A 22,454-nucleotide genomic window follows, 5' to 3' on the forward strand; every position below is an offset into this window, starting at 1 on the left:
TCTCTGTAGAGGAGGCTGGCACCATGTCCAGGTCGGCAAGGCTATATTTAACTGCTATATTTGCAGTTCCACTCACTTGTCCCAACCCCAGCCCCGCCTGCCACCCCTCTCCCCCCTCAGAAGCCTGTCCCGCACCATTGGGGCCCTGTGTCGCCCCTGCTCACCCCGCTCCAGCTGTGCAATTGTGGTCTGGGCCACAGGCTATTTTTTGCTTGGTGCCAAAGATTATTCAGTTATCAGGAATGTGTGTTTAAGTGGCCGTCTCCGGAACAAGGATTATAAATAGGAACTTGGGGTCAAGGCCTCGGCCCCAGTGTCCTCCTCCTCTTTGTCCCAGTTCCTGTGCCGGCTCCTGGATTTTACTTGGGGTGAACACCAGGAGGCTATGGTGAGGTTGTCTGGGGAAAGGACTGCAGGCTGGAAGGCCAGAGGTCCAGGACTGACTGCGTCCTGACAGGCTAGTCACCCAACCTTTTGAGGCTTGCTTTCTCCATCTGGGAAATGAGGACACTCAGACCCACTCATCGAATGGCAAACACGTAGCATGGATCTCTGTCAGTCTATGAAGGGAAATCCAAGTTAGACAGGTGGGTATCTGGGAGGGGAAAGTATCAGCCATCAAATGCATTTTTTTGCAGGGGTGATAGGGTATTAACAAGCAAAGAATAAGCAAGAAATAGTCTTGGGACTAAACATGTAAAAGTGGAGGGGAGAAAGATCCAGAATTTGTCTTTAGGGAGCTCCCAGTCTGATGGTGGAGGCTGGGCCCAGTCTCAGTCCCATCACAGAGTGGCCTAAGCAGAATGGAGTTGGCACATTTGAGCACAGGTATTTGAGATGAGGCTAAATCTTTCTCTGACAGAGTGAGGGTTGATTCTCCAGAGGCCAGTTCTCTTGCACAACCCGTCCCATCCAGAGGCCCTGGTCCAGGCAGTTAGACTGGTGAGTGTGGGTGAGGGCACCTGGTCAAGAAGGTTAGGCTACTTCCTGGTGACCAGTGCCCCCTCCTGTCCTGTTGAGAGCTATCGTCTATGACCTGGTTGGGGCAGCTTTGTCTCCTCTTCACCCCACACAGGGAGATGAGAGACAGGAACAGGGCTCTATCAAAATACAGGGCCAGGACAAGTGGCTCCATGCTGCTCCCTGGGTTCCTCATCGGGCTCCTGCCTATGAAGAAGGGTATCAGCAAGGAAAGAATACAAATGTCGTCGCTTTACCTCAGCTTTTCCATCTGCAAAATGACAGAAATAATGCACAACATCCCTCCCTGGAGATGTTAGTTATGAGAAAGATCTAAAGGGATATTGTTATGGTAAATGGTAATGATATCTAGAGCAGAAGGGCATTGGTTGGCCTGAGTGGGGCCAGCCTCCTGGACTGTGGTCCCCATGCTTTGGGCCTCAATCTTCCCCTCAGGTGCAGTTCTTTCGTCTGCCCTGCTTGCTTGCTTGTTTTCTTTCTTTCTTTTTTTTTTTAATTTTTAAAAACGTTTTATTTATTTTTTGAGAGGGAGCGTGACAGTGGGGGAGGGGCAGGGGGGGCAGAGGATCAGAAGCAGGCTCTGTGCTGACAGGCTGACAGCAGTGAGAGCCTGACATGGGGCTCGAACTCATGAACCGTGAGATCATGAACCTGAGCCAAAGTCAGATGCTCAACTGACTGAGCCATCCAGGCGTCCCCATCTGCTCTGCTTTCTTAGTACTTTCCCCCACTTCTCCCCACTAAGACCCCGGAGACCCATTCTCTCTCAATTCTAGGTTTCTGGACCCAGAAGGCACTTAACTCTTTCTCCTCTTAGGGTGGGGCCGGTCCCTGTCCCATATTTTGTTACCAGGTTGGGGCCGCATTGGCAGGTCTGACATTGCACCTGCAGCTTCAGCTCTCATTCTGGAGTTATTGAATGTCCACTATAAATGGAATTGATTTTTTATATCTTGGTAAGACTTTCATTTAAATTTCCAAGCGAGAAAACAAAATTCTTTGGCAGAGTACATTTTTTTTTTAAAGTAGCCGTAGGTAGAGGAATGAGGTATTTCCAAATGGAGGTGGAGGTTGGGCCAGGGGGCTGCCTCCCAGGCTGATTTAGAGAGCCCTGCAATGTGAAGAGAGGGGGCGGATGGCCAGGCTAGCCGCCTACCAGGATAGAGTGCTGGGGATGGCAACCACATGGAGTGTCTTCATGACAGGTTCCTATGGAGCCCTTGCTGGGTCGTTGCCAAGGGCTTCCTTTGCCTTTACTTCTAGGGACTGTTCTAGCTTGGCTTGACCGTGCTGAGAACCCTAGGGCATCTAAGTCCAGTTCCACAGGCAAGAGCAGAGATGACATCAGAAAGAATTTTCCAGGAGGCCCTACATGCAGTATCGGGGGGGGGGGTAATCAGGAGATAAAAAGGGAGTTGGGGGGGCATGCTTGGCTTATTCAAGTCCTGGCCCTCACTCCCCACCTGGCCCCCAGATTCTGGCTGCTTCGTGGATGAGAATGTAGACTTATACTGGGAAGCCACCAAGATTCAGTCACATCTAGGGCTGAATCAAGAGGGAGGCTTGAATAGTTTTCTTTGAGGGCTTAGCTGCCACCTCCTTTTTCTGTGACAAGGTCGGGATGACTCCCAGCCCAGCAACTTCCTCAACCTCTTGCCCAATTGCCCCCACAGGCAAGAATCAGTTTCCTTCCCTCTTCCAAGATGAATGCTGTCCTTTTCCTCGGCTCATGGCTTTGTCTCTTCAGTCTTTGGTTTCATTGTCATACCTCCTCTTATTTCATCCTCTTTGTCCCCTTCAGTCCAAGAAGGCAGCATTTCTAAAGGTATGACATCCTCTAGAATCTCACTTAGGTGACCCAGAGTGGACCTTCCTCCCCCTGCTGTCAGGCTTGCCTCTTGAACCCTGCTGGCCTCAACTGCTTGTTTTGGATTGGCCCTCTGCCCTCCCCCAGAGGGCCTGGCCTTAGAGACCCCTCCAGAGAAGCAGAACTCTGACCCCAGGACCAGCATTGGAGGCAAGGAGAAGTGGTATTGGCTAGCACACCCCCAGCCTGGAGACTCTGGAAGGCAGGGGCAAGATTCTAGACCTGGACCATACTGCCCGTGGGCAAGTCCACCCAGGCAGAAGCAGGACCAGAGCACCGGGCTGTTACTCTTCACAACAGCTCTTTGAGGTAGGCATTGTGACACTGAATGAGGAACCAGAGGCGCAGAGAGGAACAGAGCCAGTAAAGGTCACACAGCCAGTAAAAGTCAAAGCTAAGAATAAAAACCAGGTGTTGCTGCCTGTCCCTTAGCACTCCTTACTGTAGAGTTAGGAGGTGCCCTGCTGAGGGGTTACTGCCTTCAGTCCCTATACCGTCCTAAGGCTTGGTCATGAAGGGCCCTATGCCTTGCAGTCTTTTTCTTGAGGTATTTGAGGTCCCCTTCTGTGTTTAGAACTGACCAAGGCTGGCAGTGCCCTCTGAGTGGGTCACTTTGAGCTTGGACTGAGATGTATGTGAGCCCCATTCCCTCTTTATCCTCTTTCAAGTGCCCTCCAACCTTTTATCCCATGTGTGAGGTCGGCCAGATGCTCCAAGAGGCAATAAGACTCATACCTATGTAGCCATCCTGAGGCCTCATAGCCACACTCAATTCCAGGCAGGCAGTCTGGCCAGTGGATTGCTCCCCTGGCTGGTGAAGTATTTTTTATGTGGGATCACATGAGACTGGGCTTTCAGAATGGTGCTGACATGCTGATTTTGAATGACTCAAATTGTTTACATAGACAGAAGCCTGGCAAAAAAACAAATTTCCTGGGGTCCCGTACACCTTAGGGTTGGCTCTGCCATTCCCCTGACATTAAGCCATCTTGCCGTATTATTGCTTATTGTATTAATTGATTTTCCCTTTGTTGCCTTGAAACCTCTTTAAAAAGACCTACACCAAGGGAGATTTCCCAAATTCCCTTTATTACCCCCTCCCCATCATGTTTCACAATCCTTAGATTTTAAAATTGGATCCAGATCTGACTTCCAGGCCTTAATTTTTCAGCTCAAACAATCTCCCTTTGTCCTGGTCTCTGTGGACAGTGCTCAGCCCCACCCGACCTTCTTGCAAAAAAGCAGAAGGCCCTCTCACACCCTGGGATTTCCAGGAGCCCTAAGATGTATTAAAACCTGTCGGAGATCAAATGGCTGTCCAATGAGGTATGGAATTGTCAGTTTATACTTCCATCTGAAATGGGGCATTCTGGGTTGTGTTGGAGAATGTGGCCAGAGGGAGCCTAAGAGGCGGGCATCCTTTGTGCCTGGCACCTGCTTTTCCTTCCTCTCTTTCAGCCTTCTTGCCCAGGTCCTGACCCCCTGGGCCTCTTTCTAATGCATGCTCTGGCCTGTGCTCCCCAGTGAAATTGGGATGAAGGCTTGGAATGGAATGATCATGGTCTGGGGAGTGATTGTCCCTTGGCAGAGAGAGGCAAATGGACCATCCCTCATCCCGGGAGGTCAATGCTGTGAACCACATTTCCTTCCCAGCAGCATCTGCCCATGGGCCTCTCTCTGAGCCTCTTTGTCTCTCTCTTCTCAGTGGGGCTGTCAAAAGCTGAGCCTCACAGGTTGTGACTAATCACTAGCAGATTTTTTTTCCATCCAAGAAGAAGAAAAAGCTGAAGGAGATGAAGAAAAACCCCAACAGTGAATAACTCCGAAGAGTTTCCAACATGTGGGTGTTTTTCTGGGACCAAAGATCAGGAAGATTCCAAATGTAAACAATCCCAAAATAACTCAGCTCTCTCAACCCCAGGCATTCCCAGGACTGGATGTCCACACTCCCTCCCTCTCCCTCTGGGAACTCAAGGTCAGGGAGAGGTGGCAGCCTTGGGCACTGTGAAGAACTGCTTGAGTGAGGCCTTCAGACAGGGCATAGACTTTGTGAGGCTGGGATTGAAACTTCTTCATCAGATAATAGTCTTTTTGAGAGAGAGACTTCTTTCTGCTTCATCAGATCAGGTCTCCCTGGGATCAGGGACCATGACTATGGCTCTCTTTGCTCAGAGTCATAACCCATTGTGCTTAAACCAAGCTCCTGAGATTTCTTGCCAGCATAGTGTAATGGAAAGAATATGGACTTTGAAGTCACACAGGGTTGGAATCTTGGCTCCACCACTTATTAATTGTGTGGCCTTGAGTATGTTATTTAGCATCTGGGAATCTCAGTTTCCTCCTTGTAAAACTGGAGCAATGATTCTTACTGGAGAAAATACGCTAACTAATGTGCCTAGTAGGATGCCTATTACCTAGAAAGGGCTCAGTGAATGTTCCCTCTCCCCCTCCCTCTTCCCATGTAGGTGGTTTAAGCTGGAGAAACCACTAGGTTCTTTTGTACCCCTCTCTTTGTCAAAAGAAGGATGCTGTGTGTTCTAAGGTAGAAATCACTCCTTCCCCCACATTACTGAAAATCACTATTACAACTCATCTGGAAGAATATATTCAATATATAGTTAAAAATATTCTAGAGGTGATAATGTTGGAGAAGATGGTAGAAGTTTTGGTGAAAATTATGGCAGCAGTGACAGTGGAGTTGATGGTAGTCATGATGAGATGATGGCGGAGGGAGTGGAGATGGTGTCAGAAATTACAGTGGTGATGGATGCTATGGCGTAGGTAATGGAGAGTGTTGTTAAGGTGATTACGAGTGTAGTGGTGGAGATGGTAGTATAGGCTACAATGAAGTAAATGTGAGGAAAATGCCAGGGATGAGGCTAATAGTGATGGCGATGGTGGTTATAAAGCCTATGTTAGAGGTGATGATGTCTGTGTGGTTTGGGATGATTGTTTCATTTGATTTGGAGTCATGGTGAGATATGGTGCTCTGTGACCAGGATTACCTTCAACAGTTATCCACTCAAGGAGAAAGGCACAGAGGGGGCAGGCAAAGCAAGGTGGAAGAACGCTTTATGATTAACTGTTACACTGGCCCTAAACTGCAATAGAAAACATTAGACTTCTGAATCATTGCTGATTGAATACACATGTTTATCTTGGCTATTTCCAGAAGCCCCACTAACATGGCATTAATGGGCTTTTTTAAAAAAGAAAGGCATAAACCCACAGGGAAAGAGAGAATGGGAGAGGGAATAGCAGCAGACAAGAGAAATCAAGAATTTGCGAATCAGAAAGTGTATGGATGTGTGGTACCTGACTTAGCAGACCACAGAAAACTGAAACTCAAGCCCACAAGGTTGTGGGGGTAGATGGCAAGAACCAATAGGTAGCAAAACATTTTTAGCCACAGATTCCCAGAAAAGTCTGGGAATTGGAGGCATCAGTTACTTCCAAAGGCAGAGGTTCAGAATGAGGGTGGAAAATGGGAGGATTGGTTACAAGTTTAAAAAAAAAAAAGCAGTAGGAACCTCCCCATTCCAGATTTATTCCTCTACCCTATGCATCCAGGTAATCATCCCCTTCCATGCTGGTAGAAGACAGAAGATTTATGCTCTGAGATGTTGAACCTGAAAAGTTCTGGATGTACGAGCACCAGGCACAGCCACGGGAGGAGAGAGGAGCCATTCTAAAATTACGGATTAAAGATAAACCTGTTCCCTGAAAGATGAGGCTCTCAGCTCTCTTCCTCATCAGTCCCCAGAAAAGTGTAAGCCAGGTTAACACCACACAGGCAAGATATTGGAGGAAAGTTTCCCAGGGTAACTGATTTTCCCAAGAGAAAAGACCTACCGGTTTTGATATTTGGTCTCCCTGTGAATCTGCAAGTCCCACTCAATTACCCTCTGGTAAGGCCCACATGTCAACAACTTTCTCTCTTCTCCTTCCACTACTTCCAATCAGAACTGCAGTGCTTCACATATCAACATGAATGGACAGCTAAGAATTACTTGATATTTGAGGAGGGCCTTCAACATGAAAGGCAGACATCCAAACCAACGAAGAGGAAAAGGGAATATACAAAAAAACAGTGAAGAAGAAAAGCACAGAAACTATGATTAACATTTTTAAAATGATAAAAGAAGGTTATGCCTTCTTTTAATGAGAACTAGAGGTGATTTTTTCAAAAAGGAGCAGAAGAAAGGAAGTCCTTGGACATACAAATATAACATCCTTATTCCATTAAAAAATCAAAAGAAGAGTTGGAATATAATATAAAGTCAGGACAAAGTCCCCAAAAGTAGACCAAAGAAATGGAAATTGACAGAAAGAGTTAGATGGTCAGTCTAAGAGCAGCATCTAAAAATTTGGTCCTAGAGAGAAAATTTAAAAAGGAGGAAAATTTCCTAGAACTACAGAACATAAACTTACAGATCAATTTTTTTCTATGAGTATATGGCAAACTGAATTTAAAAACAAAAACAACTCACCCCAAAGTCACCCAAAACTTTAAAAGTTTTCAGAGAGGGGAAAGAAGTTTATTTGCAAATTATTGTGAATTCAAATTGTATCACAGATCTCTACAACTACCATGTAAGGTAGAAGAAAATGAACGATGTGTCTAAATCCTGAGGGAAATGATTTCCACAGAGCTCTATATCCAGGCAAACTAGTAATTGAGTACAGCAATAAAAATAAAGATACCTTTGGACACGAATGGTCTTACAAATTTACCTCCTACACAGAATTTTCCAGGAGATCTTGGGGAATGTTATCCACCTTAATTGGGCAGTAAACCAAGGGAGAAGAAGGAGACAAAAGACCCCATGATCAGGATAGAGACAAAGGGAAGTTTGAAAATGATGATGAAGGAAAGTGTCAGGATGACAGTCATATAAAATATGTAGAGAATGGTCAGTCCATGTTAGCCATGAGGATGTAGGACTCCAGGAGGGAGGTCTCCAAGAAGAAAATGAAACTGGCAGTAATGTACATTCCAAGGAAAATTTCAGTTCCATTGGAAACCTTGGAGATAAATTAGCAAATGATACATGGAAAATTAAGCAAATGGCAAATCAAGATAATTATTATTTCCAAGAGAAAACAAACAGCTGTATAAGAAAGGAAAAGTAGTTTAATTGTGATAGTTATATAGTGATAGTAATGCAAATCCTGAATAATACTGTAACAAATAGCAATATTGTGTGCGTGTGTGTGTGTGTGTGTGTGTGTGTGTGTTAGAGAAAGAGAGATGGTGTAAGAAAGCTGAATATTCATCTTCCATAAGTAGATGGTCAATAGATAAAACCTAATACTGAAAAATATAAGAAATATCAGTATTACCATGTCATATAGAAATATGGAAGTAAATCCTAGAGGAAAGAGTTAAAACAATTCAAAGTGCTTGCCTCAGGAAAGGAGGACTCAAAAGTGAGCAGGATTGGAGAAGTCTTATGGTTTTCATTATAAACCTTGTAGAACATTTTACTTTCAAAAATATGTACATGTATTACTTTGATTAAAAAAATAAAGATTTAAATAGAATATAAAAATGAGAACTCTAGTGAGCCATGCTAGATTATGTGGAGAACTTCTTGACCAAATAAGTCAGTCCAAATGGCTCAGAACCAAAATCAGCTGAAAGACCTGTTCCATCTACTGCCTCTAGGTCCAAACCCAAGTCTTGGATGTGTCCACATTCACCAGAAAGCCACAAAAGGGAGAGCAAGAAACACAGAAACATCTTGCATTTACTCTGATTTCTCAAGCCTTTCCAGGACCATGTGGCTGCCACATGGAAGAATGAGAGAGGAATGGGGAGAAAAAGTTCAAGCCAAAAATAAGGAGAGATGATTGGGCCTTCTCCCTGGGGGAGCAAGGCCTAGCCCTCATACTGCACCCATGTGGGCTAGATGTTCAGTCTGGCACTCCATCTCCTTGACTAACACAGTGCACTATAAGATATTCTTAAACCTGAGTAACTATTGCAGTGCTCCTCCTTGAATGTAGAGCAATGAGGGAGGGGAGAGCTGTGAGTATCTTCTAGAATCCAACAGTGATGATAGCAGTGAAGCTGGAGGTGACAGTGTGATGATGGCGCTGATAGAGATGAGGAAGAGGCATGACAATGGGGATTTATAATGAGCATGACAGAGGGAGTGACTAGACAAGTGATAGATGCAGTGATGGGGCTAGCGATAGTGGAAGTGATGTTGACGATGGTATTGGAAGTAATGGTGCAAATAATTCTAGCGGGATGATGAAGGCGACTATTCATGATGATAGAGGTGATAGTGGCTGTGAAGATGGAGATGTTAGAGAAGGGGGTATTAGCAGTGATAGTAGAGGTGATATGGTGGTGACAGTGGCATGATGAGAAACATGGTATTAGTGGGGTTGATGGCAGTAATGGGAATCAAACAAGCGGAAGTGATAGTAATGTGGATGGCACTGGTAATTAGAGCAACGAAGGTGGAAGTGATAGTGGTGATAATGGTGGGAATGTTGGCGGTGATGATGGATTTGACAGTGGTGGGGATGCTGGAGTGACTATGGCCAAGATGGTGGATTTCATGATAGTAAGATGGTGGTATTGACAATGGGAGCAATGATACTGGATTTAGCAACGACAAACACAATATTATAAATATGAGAATATCAATCAAAATCATAAGACAGATACATATGTAGAGCATCTAAAGACAAGTGTTTGAATAGGGTGGGTTATGCTGTGGTAACAAATAGCCCCCACATCTTTGGCAGTTTATATAGTGAAAGTTTAATTCTCATACTATATGTTAAAAGGTGGTTCTGCTCTCATAGTAACCCATGGGCTGTGCTGGTGGAGGGTCCAATTCTGTGTGCTTTTAGCATCACTGTGGCAGTTAGGAGAGAATGTGATGAATCATGCATTGTTTCTGTACTGGTCAGCTTGGGCTAGGTTATGGACTCCAAAATTTCTGTAGCTTTCAACAACAGAATTTTGTACTCACATTCTAGGTACATTGCTCAGAGGTGACACATATTGTCTCTGCCTACATTTTATTGGCTGAAACAAGACTACTTTCTAAAGAAGCAAGGAAGTGCAATCTTCTCAGGTGCCTAGAAAGAGAAGAACTGGAATATTTGTGTACTCTTCAATGACTGTGACAGGCACCATTTGCTCATAGGGTACAGGAAGAGTAGGGACAATGTAGGTACCATGGAAGGCTGCTATGGTCATGAAAGAAAGACTTGGTCAGTGTGGAGGAGCTCATGGAAAGGAGAAAACAATTTAGAGGCAGGAGATACCAGAGCTAGAGGCAGGACAAGTTATGGCAAAGTTCATAAACCTGCTTGCCATTGTTCCTCATATCCCTGGGTATTTCTGGCTTCCCAGAAATCCAACAGATTCTAGGAAAGTTTGTTTGGAGCACAAGATTGATAGACAGAAGCAGCAGAATATAAGGATGGAAAGGTCAGCTAGAGCCATGGCATGGAGGGATTTGAATGCCATGCTGAGATATTTTGCAACATAAACCACAGATAAAATGCTACATAGCCAAATAAGCTTGGGGAATGCTTCATGCGTATCACTCTCTTGTACATTAATTCTCTTTGCACCAGGAAACCCACTGGTGATAACTCTGCCATCTGCAACACATGGCTTCCAATTCTCTGGGTATAAACATCCTGGTCAGCAGGATGGGGAAGAACAAGGAGTGGGGGCATAGGAGAAGTTTATGGGTCAGGCCAGGAAATGGTGCAATTGCTTCTGGTATAAAGTATCATTGGACATAACTAGTTATGTGGTTGCACATAACTGCAAGGGAGGCTGGGAGGTATAGTCCAGATGTTTGCCCAAATCAGGAGAGATGAAGTTTTGGAGGGCAGCAAATATTCTCTTCATAACAGCTCTTTTCAGATCTTTAAAGGACTTGAAAGTGAATGAAGGCCAAAGCTTTCCAGTATGAGATAGGGTGGCAGATGTTGGCTCAATGAATGGAAGGATTTCTTTGACCATTTTAACATAATCATGGACTGTCAAGATTGGAAGGGGTCTGGTATGGTTTAATCCCCAATCTAGGGCTTGAGACTCATTTCTAAGAACTCTGTTTAGGGGTGGAGCATTCTCCATGGATGAGGTAGCCTGTTTCATTTCCAGAATTCTGAAGGCTAGAAGTATTGACCACCGAACTCACACAGAACTGTGAACAAGAGCATATAAGCAAAGGCTTATTCTTGTGTCAGTCCCCATCTCCATGCCTTTCTCAGCACCTTGATGGTCCTCAGTTTTGTTTGATGGACACCTCACCCCCACAAATTTCTTCATATTCCTAAGTACCAGGGCCACATATGTGGCAACTTTTATTTACACTCTGGGGGGAATGTCTTAGAAGTTGGATCCCTGTAAGTGCAGTCTAGGTGGGCGCTTAAAGAGTGATCTCTGGGCCTTGCTCTTCTGAAAAGTCCACCCTCACCTCTGCTGCTCATTCTTCTTGGCCATATTTCTCTGAAGGCCCAGCCTGGCTACCGTACTGCCAAGCTCCACCCCTCTCCCCATTCCCTGCACCCTTTCCTGTACCCTGTGCTCTCTCTGGAAACTGTCAAATTCTTGTTTTTCTATGATGAGAAAATGATTTCCCTTAGCCTCCCATCGCTTTTCCTTGAGGCCGGCTTTGCAAACCATATGGTTCTTCAAGGCACTTTGCTTCACACAAAGGTATTTACTTAGAAGAGACATTAGGGGCCCTTGGGTGGCTCAGTCGGTTGGGCGTCTGACTCTTAATTTTGGCTCAGGTCATGATCCCAGGGTTGTGGGTTTGAGCCCTGCATCAGGGTCTGCGCTAAGCATGGAGCCTGCTTAAGATTCTCTTTCTCCCTCTGTCCCTCCCCCCCACTTGCTCTCTCTCTCTCTCTCTCTCTCTCTCTCTCAAATTAAAAAAAGAAAGAGAGAGAACGAAAGAAGGAAAGGAAGGAAGGAAGGGAGGGAGGGAGGAAGGAAGGAAGGAAGGAAGGAAAGAAAGAAATACATCATATCGCTCCTGTAGGGGGAAGAATCACTGCAGTTAGTTAGGGTGTTAGTTGACCTTGGTTTTTTCCCCCTACTATTCACCCATTCATCCATTCATTCAGCACCTTATTTAGTGATCACCTACTATGTGCTGAGCACATAGGTAAAGTGCCTAGCACAGATCAAGGACTCAATAACTGGTAGCTCATTGCTCATTTCCTTCCCTCTCTTCCCTTAGAAAATTCTCCCTGCAAATGAAATGACACTTACCACCAAGAGGCCTCTAGTTCTAGATGCTAGGGAGAGCTGTGCAGCTATGGGATTGGCTGCCCCTGAGTGCACATCCCCCTATCCCTCAGGCTCCCACAGTGGAGACAATAACCTAAAGAGGGGTCACGCCTGAGTGTTCAACCTCCAAGGCCATTGCTGTGATTGACAATGGTAATAACCCTGACAGTCTGATGTCCCCTGTATAGACAGGAAATCCAGTCTTTATAGTTGATTACCTCACAGGGGTTCTGGGTAGTCCTCCAGAGATGTCTGATCCAGTCTCCCCGGTGCCAGACCTGGCCTGGGTGTCACTGTCTCATCTGCAGTCTCATTGACTGTCTCATTAACTGCAGTCTGTCTGATCTTCTCCTGACTTTGTGAGACGCAATGGCTGGCTTCCCCCTGGGAAGCAGCATGTTCTCATTTAGATTAGAATCTCCTATGCAGTACTGTTCTGCAGGGACCTGGCTCCCAGAGAACCACCCAATGGTCAGATGACTAAGGTAGCCCCACTCTCTGTGCAGGGAAACTTCTGGGAAGCCAGTTGCCCAGTTATAGGGTTAGGTCTGCAGGTCTGCACCACTCCCAAGAGCAGCATTCACATCATGGAAGTGCTCCATTCTTAAAGGCTGCAATGTGAATGGTGGCCCCTGCGGTTGTATAATATAGCAGTCATAAAGTAAAGTACACTTTATTTGCATCAGTAATGTGCTCCCCTTGAGTGCAAAGAGCTGTAAGCTTTCAAAGTCCAGTTCTGTGCTTTCTGTTGATCCTCAAAACACTCTGAGGTCAGGTGGCATTTCCATTTTACATAGGGGAAACTGAAGGACACAGAAAGTGGCTTCCCCAGGGTCACACAGCTAGAAGTGGTAGAGCGGGAGCTGGGGCTGGCCCTATGCTCAGACTCTGAGCGCAGTGCTCTGACTGCTGTGTGGCAGCTCCTTGCCTCCTACCAGATGTCCCCAGCCTCACCATGCTCCTGCCAACCTGAATGCTTCCTCTACTCTGTCTGCTATTCCCTTTGGGTTCAAGACCCTCATTTCCAAAGCAAGTATATGATAAGTAGTGTGGGCTGATGGGAGAGGATAGCAGTGCCACCTCTCCAGGTGACACAGATACATTTTCTTAGGAGCCTTGTTTTCGGGGCTTCCTTGTTGCCTTAAAATGGGAAGTGAGTAGGGAAGGTAACACCCCTCGATATGGCCTAGGATGAAGCAAGGGAAGAAGGAGCAGTGTTGGGGTGGAGGGGAATACCACTGGCACCCTACATCCCACCTTGGGTCTGTATCCCATCCCTTCTTGTCCTCTGCTCCTGTCTGTCAGATGCTCCTGACATCTAGAAATCTGAGATGCCTGGAAAAGAGGGGAAGAGGCGGCAAACAGCTATGAGCTCATCCTTACTGGCCGGCGCCAGGCGCCCCTGCGGGACCCTTTTTCCATGGCGGGGTCCAGGCTCCTCGGGTGGCGATGACTTCAGGGCTGGAGATTCCCCACTGGCTGCCCCGGGGGATGGACGCTGGCTTGTAGTGCATTCCAGCCATGCTCCCCTCAGCCCTGGCGACATGAGAACCAGAACCCTCGACCCTCTGTCTCCCCGCTACTCTCCAGGGGAGCCTCAGGCCCAGCTTGTCCCCAGTCGTCTACTCGGCTCCTCCTGACCCAGACCTTTCCAGTCCCCACTCTTCCTGTTCCAGAGATGGAAAGCCCAGGATCAAGAGATGGGATCCTCCTTCTTTCTCTTGACCTAGCTTTCCTTTCTGCCTTCCTCCTTCCCTCATCAGGTCCCCAGTCTGCCCCCTAGTCCTTGGTTCTTCTTGCCCAGAAGACATCAGCTTGGACAGAGTCAGTGTCCCCAACAGCAGACAATTATGGCTCCATGACAGCTACCTGAGAGAAGCAGTTGTGGGCTGCCCCTGGATCTGTCCATGCACGCTGATGATAGACTTTGTGGAAACTTTGCTTATCCTTCCCAAACCTGTCATGAAACACTGTACTCCAATCCCTGTCCAAACCTGCCTCCTATCTAGTCCAAGTCATTGATCCTCCTACCTCACCCCATGTTACCTTTGCAATTCTTTCCATTCTCCTGGTCTCCTTCATGATCATGGGGTGTTTTATGGGCCTGTGGACTGAGATGGCCCTGTCCAGTAACTATACCTCCAATATCCATTCTGGCCACCATGCTATAGCCTGGGACTCAAGAGTATTCCCACAACTCTAGGGCTTCCCTATATCCTTTTGGTCACTCCCCCATATCTACTAGCACTGCACGCCTGTTATCACTGTCTACACACTGCTGGTAATCTGGCCCACAGCCTGTCTCTCTGCTCCCACCCTCAGCCTGCCTTCTTGAAGCTGTCTACACTTGCTTCTCTATTCAACTTCCATTCTCAGCTCAGTCTGCTCCCCTCAGACACAGCCTGCCCCCAGCCCACTGAGTCTGTGCTCTCTGCAGTCATCAGTGACCTTCTCTGACCTTGTTCCTCTGACCTCTCTGGTAGCCAGTTACACTGACCATCCTCCTCCTTGGCCTTTCTGCTACCCTCTGGGCCAAAGGATCCCAAAATACAGTGGCTTAAGCAAGATGGAAATTCATTTCTCTCTCAAGAAGGCCGAGTGCATGGCTGGTTGGTTTGATGGTGTGAAGGCCTGGCTCCTTCTCTTTGTTCTGCCATCTTCCATATTCCACTTCCGTGTCCTGGTCCTGGATGGCTGCTCCTGATCCTGTCATATGTGGGAAAAGGGAGATGAGGAAGGGGAATGCCACACAACTTTCCTTTAGAAGCAAGACTCAAAAGCTGCAGTGTCACTTCAGCTCGTGTCCCACTGGCCAGAATGTAGCATATGGCCACACCTGGCTGGGGACTGTGATCTCTAGCCAGGCAGAAATTCCATTGCCATGTAAGAAGGAGAGAACAGATGTTGGTGGACAACTACCTCTGATTGCTCCTTGTTAATATTTTGCCCCTTAAATGTTGGCGTTCCCTTTTCTGGCCTGCTCTCTTCTCTATGTGTTCTCCATGGGGGACTTAATGCACCCACAGATTCAAACCCCACCTTTCTGAAGTAAGGCATTCGCAACTCTGCATCTTAGCACAGACGTACCTCCTGGTTCTGTACCCACAGTTCCACCCCACAACTGGGTAATTCTTTTTGGAGGTCCCACTAACACCTCAAAATCAATATGCCCCCAAACCTAACTCATTATTTTCTTCCCAAATTCCCTTTTCCCCGTGGGGCCCTAGCTTCTGTGTGTGGTACCACCCCTCCCACCCCAGGCTCTCCATCAGTTCCCATGCAGTCCATCCATCAAGCTCCCTCAGAGCCATCCCTTCCTCACCATCTCCCTGCCTTGGTCCAGGTATCTGTACTTCCCTCCTGGCCTTGCAGCCGCCTGCTAGCTGTCCCCTGTGCATCTGCCTCCCCAGGTGTACAGAGCAGCCAGACTGTCTAAAATGTGCGCCCCCTGCTTATACACCTTCCATGGCTCCCCAGTGTCTATAGAGCACACCCCAGTCCATTTCCTGTTCTGCTTCTTCCTATTCATGCTTTGCCATTCCAGGTGGCTTCATGAACTCTGAAAAGTGCATATCCTGTTTCTCGGCCTGTGTTTCTCACCCATCACTTTCTGTCCATCTGCCCAACTTGGCAGATACCTACTCAGCCCTCAGGACTTGGCCTAAGTGTCTACCCCACTGGGAAGCCCCTTCTCACCCACTCCCATGCCTTTTGGGAGCTCTGAGATGTAACTCTAATCCCTGGCCTCTATGACACAGCCTCTGTCTGATCAGAGCAGAACTGTAATGACTCATTTCTGTATCCCTCTCTCACCTGCCCAGGGGCTCTCTGAGGGCATATACTTTCCTTCTCCCTGGATCCAGGATCAGGCACAAGGCCTGGAAAATAACAAGCATCCAGAAAGTGTTTGTTGAATGAAAAAATGATCGTATCACCCTAGCTCAAAAATGTGAAGGACTTGAATGATGGGACCATAAGGTTTTTCAGGCTTACCTTTCACTCCATCACCCAGATGCACCATTTCTTAGCACAGACTTTAAAATTTTTTTTAATGTTTATTTATTTTTGAGGGAGAGAGAGAGAGAGAGAGAGAGAGAGAGAGAACAAGTGAGCAGGGGAGGGGCAGGGAGAGGGGGAGACACAGAATTGGAAGCAGGCTCCAGGCTCTGAGCTGTCAGCACAGAGCTGGATGTGGGGCTCAAACCCATGAGCTGTGAAATCATGACCTGAGCTGAAGTTGGATGCTTCACCGACTGAGCCACCCAGGCATCTCAAGACACACCATTTCTTGTCATATCCACATGTTCTTAGGCTCCTGTATCTTTTGTCACTTGCTTCTCCCAATCTGAAGGGCCTTTCCCCCTTTCTTCACTTGTTGAACACATAACTCATTCTTCAAAACTCACTTGTGGGCTACCTTATTTGGTCTGCCCAACTCAGTCACATATTCTTTGCTCTGGATTTCTGCTGCTCATGCTGCCATTATAGTTCTGTATTGTTACTGTCAATAGAGTGCGGTGTCCAGCTATGCTATTAACATCTCTCACCCCTCCTTATATATGTAGTTTTCTCCTTTCTCTGCTGTCCCCATCATCACGTGGTTGAAAGGAGGGGACTGCCTTGGTGTTTGGCAGCCCTGCCTTTGTGGTCACTGTTGAGACTTCCCCAAACTGGGTCAATCGTAGCTCCTTACCTTTCCAGTTCTAGCTCATTGGTTTAAGACCAACCACCTCACTCAATCCAGGCCACTCAGAGTCATTCCCTGATATGTTTTCTAAAAACTGAGAAAGAAGTAGTATGATGTAAAACTCAGAAGCTATTAGAGGCCATGTCTTCTTTGTGTGATCGAAGCCATTGTGCAGTGAGAGAAGGAAGCTAACACATAAAAAGGCATGGATGGCATGGATTTATATATATATATATATATATATATATATATATATATATATATATATGTATATATACACACACACACACACATATGTGTATATATATGTATATGTATATACACGTGTGTGTGTGTATATATATATATATATATATATATATATATATATATATATAAAGAGAGAGAGGCGCATGCACACACACACATCTGGAGGAGCTTGAAGGATTCCTGCTCTTGCCATGAATTCGTTGGATTCTCTGAGTAAATAATATCCATCATTTTTCCTAATCTGGTTCAAGTTGCAACCAAGAGTCCTAAGTAATACATATACTAGTTTGGTTCTGCTTAGTATTGTAGCTATTGGAGTGCAAATGTGACCGCACCCCCAGTCTGTCTCTGAGTTTGTAGAGGGCACAGCCCCCATTGCTGCCCCCTTGTCCCCCAATATGGCAGCATCCCCTCTCAGGCCTACAGCCCTACACCAGGGCTGGTTCATCTTTGCTAATTCAGTGACTAAATGCTCCCACACAGGGTGACTGGGCTGCTGCCTGACCATGGCTTTCCTCCCATTTTAGGCTGTGTAAACCCATCAACAATCAGCAAATTAATAGTCTGTGAGCCAAGGTCACTCGTGGTTTGTTTACTGCAGCCGCTGTTCCCCTGGGCTGAGGAGTCCTTTCCACAGGTGTTTCTTCAGCCTGGGCTTAATTTATTCCTTTCCCCTTCCCTTCCTCACCCAGGCTAATTATTGCTTTTGTTTATAATTGAGTTAAGTAAACTGACCTCCAGTCTTCTCCAGCAGAAGCCTCCATGCCTACACGGTCCATTAATGCCGCTGCAGTGTGGCTGGACATCAGCCAGGCTGTAGGACACCACACATCTGGATACTGAGAAGGCTTCAAGGGCCGCTGCTGAAGGACAGTGTCAGGGCTGGGGGAAAGGGACACAACAGCAGACTTTCATTGCCAGTGACCCAAGACTTTGCCTGGCACTCACACCAAACTGTTCCTGAAGTGAAGTGGTGAGGTCAGCCTGGGTGTACATTCTGAGCCATGGGCTACGCCTGGGAGGGGAGCAAGATGTCTCCCTGGGAAGAGACCATGGGGCAGATCTGTAGAAGGAGCAATAGCCAAATGGTTGTGGCTGAACAGAGGAGGCTTTGATGGGGGAGGGGAGGCACTGTCTTCTGCTCAGCTGGGTGCTACTGGGATGGGCAGTCACTGGCCCTTTCTGGTGCTGCTGTCTACACTGGAACTGGAGCTGCAGGGACTGAGTCCAGCACTCTTCAAGGGCCCACTCCAACCAGGAACCCATAAATACTGGGCTGGTTTTAGTACAAAGACCAGCCCCAGGCTCATCAGCAGGGAGGAATAGACATATTCTTTCACTCTGGCTCTCATGTGGCCCAGCACATGGGGAGCTGTCTGGGTGGGGGCTACCAACCAGAGCTTGGCTGCCCCCCAGCCCCTTGCCCTAAGCCCTGACATCACAGCCCAGACATCTGGCTGTCAGATCTGATTGAGCTCATGCCTGGAGGGAGCTGGCAGGCCATGAAGCCTAACCCCGCACACATCCATGCCCACCCAGCCAGGATCGGCCCTCCTCCTGGGGCAAAGCACTCACTACACTGAGCCTTGATGTCCTCATACATTAAATGGGGATAATGATGGCACCTACCTGGAAGGGCTGTAATGAAGATTAATGAAGACCATGAGCTGAATGTACGCAGCATACAGGACCTGGCAGATTTTAAAATCCAACTGGTGATAGCCACTAGAATATCATATAACAAGATGCTCCTCCTACTCTCTGTGACACTAATGTGCTGTGTGATCTTAGGCAAGCCACTCTTTCTGAGCCTCAGTTTCTTCATCTGTAAAGCAGGAGAATTTCCATCAAGCTTCTTTTTCTAATCTGAAGTTTCACTATCTGTAAAATCAGGATAAGATATTTTCTTAATTATCTACTGGGGTGGATGCAAAGAAACTCAGATGACATATAGTCAATGCGATAAAGCTTTGAAAAATATAAAGAATTCAAGAGATAATAATGATAGTGAGCAAAATGATAAGTGCTAATTAATTCTAATCATTTCCTAATATGCTTTTATTTGCTTGCCGAACGGTTGGAGGGGAGAATTTCAAGTGTAGGTGCTGAGGAGGAAACCTGGCAGAGTGGTTCTGGGCAGAATGTAAATTATGCAGGGATGTAGCTGAATTGGAGACATTCAGCCCACTCTTGGGATGTCTCCAACCTGCTAGGTGTGTGGTTTGGATAAGCTCCCCAAGTGGTTCTGAAGCTCTTGACTCCCACCTCATTCCCCTTCTTGGCTATTTTTTCACTTATGACTTTGAAGCTTATTGTGAAGTCCATGCTGCAAGGATCCCATTCATAGCTATTCTCAGATACTCATCTCTGTCTGCGTGTGATTGAGATTCCTGTAATGGAAGAGTCTGGGCTAAGAAGGGGGTAGACTTTGAGTTGGAACATAAGGGGAGAGTTCCACAGAAGGGAAGACTGCAGGCCAATGTCCCCTTGGCCAATGGTCCTTACATGTCTCCTTTTTGTACTTGTGGAGACAGTTTCAGCTGCTGTGTCCTCAGGAGCTGGCACAGGGTCTACATTAGGATATCTTAGCCCCTTTAATCCCATTATTTCCCTCCCTGTCCTCCACTGATCTGCCCTTCTCTTGGAAAGAATCATTACTATCTTTTGCATATCTCCATGACTTAAGCACATTGTGGTAAGCTATTTTCTATGCCTCGTATTGTAAGGACAATACATATTTCATTTTTCTTTTTTTTTTTGTTTTTTAAATATTTATTTATTTTTGAGAGAGAGGCACACACACAGAGCATGAGCAGGGGAGGGGCAGAGAGAGAGGGAGACACAGAATCCAAAGCAGGCTCTAGGCACCGAGCTGTCAGCCCCAAGCCGGACATGGGGCTCGAACTAACAAACTGCAAGATCATGACCTGAGCTGAAGTTGGATGTTTAACCGACTGAGCCACCCAGGCACCCTGCCGTATTTCATTTTTCAAACATACAGCATTATGATATCAATTAGGTGTCTAAGGCTGGGATCCCCTAGAAGTAGTACTAAGATAGAGATTTGAATGCAAATAGGGAAGCGATCTAAGAAAGCACTGAAGGAGTACAAAAGTGAGAAAGGGAAGGGAAGAAGCCAGTAAAGGGAGTGCTATTGAGTAGCTATTGGTGTGGGAAACTGGGGCACAATCTCACTGAGTCATTCCAGGCAAGGGGAAGGAAGCTGAGGTATCTATGTACCATCTCCCCATCTTTGACTGAGGACTGCCTCCAGGAGCGCTAAGCCTCCATCAACTCTGGCTTGTCCTGTGCACAGGCAGACAAAGGTGTGTAGCAGGCAGTCTTCAGTCTGTAGAGGTGACACTGAAGACTATGGCAGGCATCCCAGGGGGCCTGCTACAATAATGCTTTTACAAATGAGGTACATCCCCCACTCTTGCCCTCAACCTCACCAAGACTGCTCTGATGTGCAATTTGGAGTTGGGGTTCTCTAAGCTGGTACACTATGACAGAGTTTTGGACAATGCCAGATACAGTCATTATGAGAGGAATTAAAAAAAAATCTATTGAGCCCCTGTTGTAAGACAATGCTCCATGCATCTCATTTTTCTGCACATCTTGCCAGCACAGACACAGGCTCCCTTTGTTCTTGATTCGCAGCTTTGTCTGTGTCCAGAACAGTAAAGAGAATGTCTACTTCTGGATCAAATTTGAGGCATACTTATTGCCTATTATAAAAGATTCAGACTCTCTAAGCTCAGAGGTCTTCTGTAATACAACCCACAGTGAGTGCAGGTATCACCTGGCCCTCTTTGCCTAACCCTGTAGAAATTAGGGCTCCCTGGGCTGTGCAAATGCTGATGCTCCAGACTGTTATCACTGTGAGTAATAAGTCCTTTGACTCTGACCCAGGAGTCTCATGTCTTCTGCCAGCATCTGGGAAATTGTGGCAGGTAAGCTTTCTAGCTTGCAAGAAGGGTTCAAACCTCAGCTCCTTTTACAGTTCTTGACACCTTTCCTACCTGCCCCCCAAGTCAAGTGCTTGACTATCATGTAAGTGATGTAAAGAGACATGAGACCTTCTGCTCAGGAGCTCAAAATCTATTTGGGCAAGTAAGATGAGTAAATAGGAAGTAAAAAATCATCCACAACATGGTCTGATTACTAATAGCATAGTGCTTGAGAAGGGGCTTTGAGGATGGGGGTTTGGAGGGAGGGAAAAGAGCTGGAACAAAGCAGGGAGGCTGGGAGTGAGTGCAAAGTGTCCAGGGAAGTCCACACCTGGTATGTGTGAGGGTCAGCCCACGCACAGCAAGTCAGGAGTTCCCAGCTAAGGAATGCACACTGAGATCTGGGGGTGATGGGGAGCCCTGGAAGCCCTATACCATGCCACCCATGTGTCTCATGCACCACCCTATCTTCTCTGGGACTTACTGTTCTGACACCTTCATTTCCATCAACTCGCTGTGCCCAAGGTGCCTTGGAAAAGTCCCCACAGAATACGTGGCACTTTTGTGAGGCATGTAGTTGTTTGTGTGGCCTGGGAGCTGGGGGTGGGGGCTGAGTCCAGAGTCTATAGAGCCCCCACCCGCTCTCCTGGGCAGCAGCCAAAGACCACCAGAAATGTCCAACAGGGAGAAGATTTACAGCTGAGCTAGGAAGAGCATCCCTGTGAAGATACCTACACAGTCATTTCAACAGGAGAATTTACAAGCATCCATCCTCCTTCACTTGCTACTGAGTGGAAAAATACACTGGGCCCAGAGCTGTGAGTTCCTTGCCAAAGCCTGTGACTCATCCCTAAGTCATAAATAACGGGTCCCTCATGACAAAGCAGAGAAGGGAGCCGGGCCCGGGGCCACGTATTTATTAGAAAAGAGAGTATAACCATTAGTCGGGGGGCTTGGTTTCCGGAAAAGTCAAACCACACCACATTAGAGAAGGTCAGGAGGCACTTCCACAGGAATTCAGACCTGACATTTTTTTTTTTTTTCATATTCTCAACCTTTCATCTGGCCTGGAGACCCTTGATGCATCACCAGAGGTATCCCTTGGCCACGCAGTCCCATGGATCAAGGCAGGTCTTTGCCATGTCCCAGGCCCTGTTAGGTGTCTCCTGACAGCCACAAAAGGAGGCAGAACTGCATGCCTTGGTGGCCACCACGTTGTGAGCATCAGGAAACGTTTACTGCCGGAAGTGTGACCTCTGGCAAGTTATGGTTTCTCACGGGGCCTCCATTTCAAAAGGCTTCCAGGCCCGCTGTCAGAAAAAGGTGGGAGTAGGTGCAGACGCTGTGTGGACAGAGGAACTGGCTCATACTTGTGAGAGGCATGGTCTTAGGGCAAAAGGAAAGAAAAGGAAAGGTTTGCTTCTCTCTGGAACACACTCT

At 46.9% G+C, this 22,454-nt stretch overlaps 1 long non-coding RNA gene across 1 annotated transcript in view; it reads left to right on the forward strand.

Annotated features, from left to right (window-relative positions):
* The first annotated feature begins 373 nt into the window (after positions 1-373).
* The window catches only part of LOC109262747 (uncharacterized), a 165,397-nt gene continuing 143,316 nt past the window's right edge, over positions 374-22,454 (forward strand). Inside the window, exon 1 of the long non-coding RNA XR_002077896.2 lies at positions 374-587. This is a non-coding gene — a long non-coding RNA (uncharacterized LOC109262747). The remainder of the gene's footprint in view (positions 588-22,454) is intronic.

This window comes from Panthera pardus, unplaced genomic scaffold (assembly GCF_024362965.1).
Source record: "Panthera pardus isolate Hobbes unplaced genomic scaffold, ASM2436296v1 HiC_scaffold_25, whole genome shotgun sequence".
Lineage (NCBI taxonomy): Eukaryota > Metazoa > Chordata > Mammalia > Carnivora > Felidae > Panthera > Panthera pardus.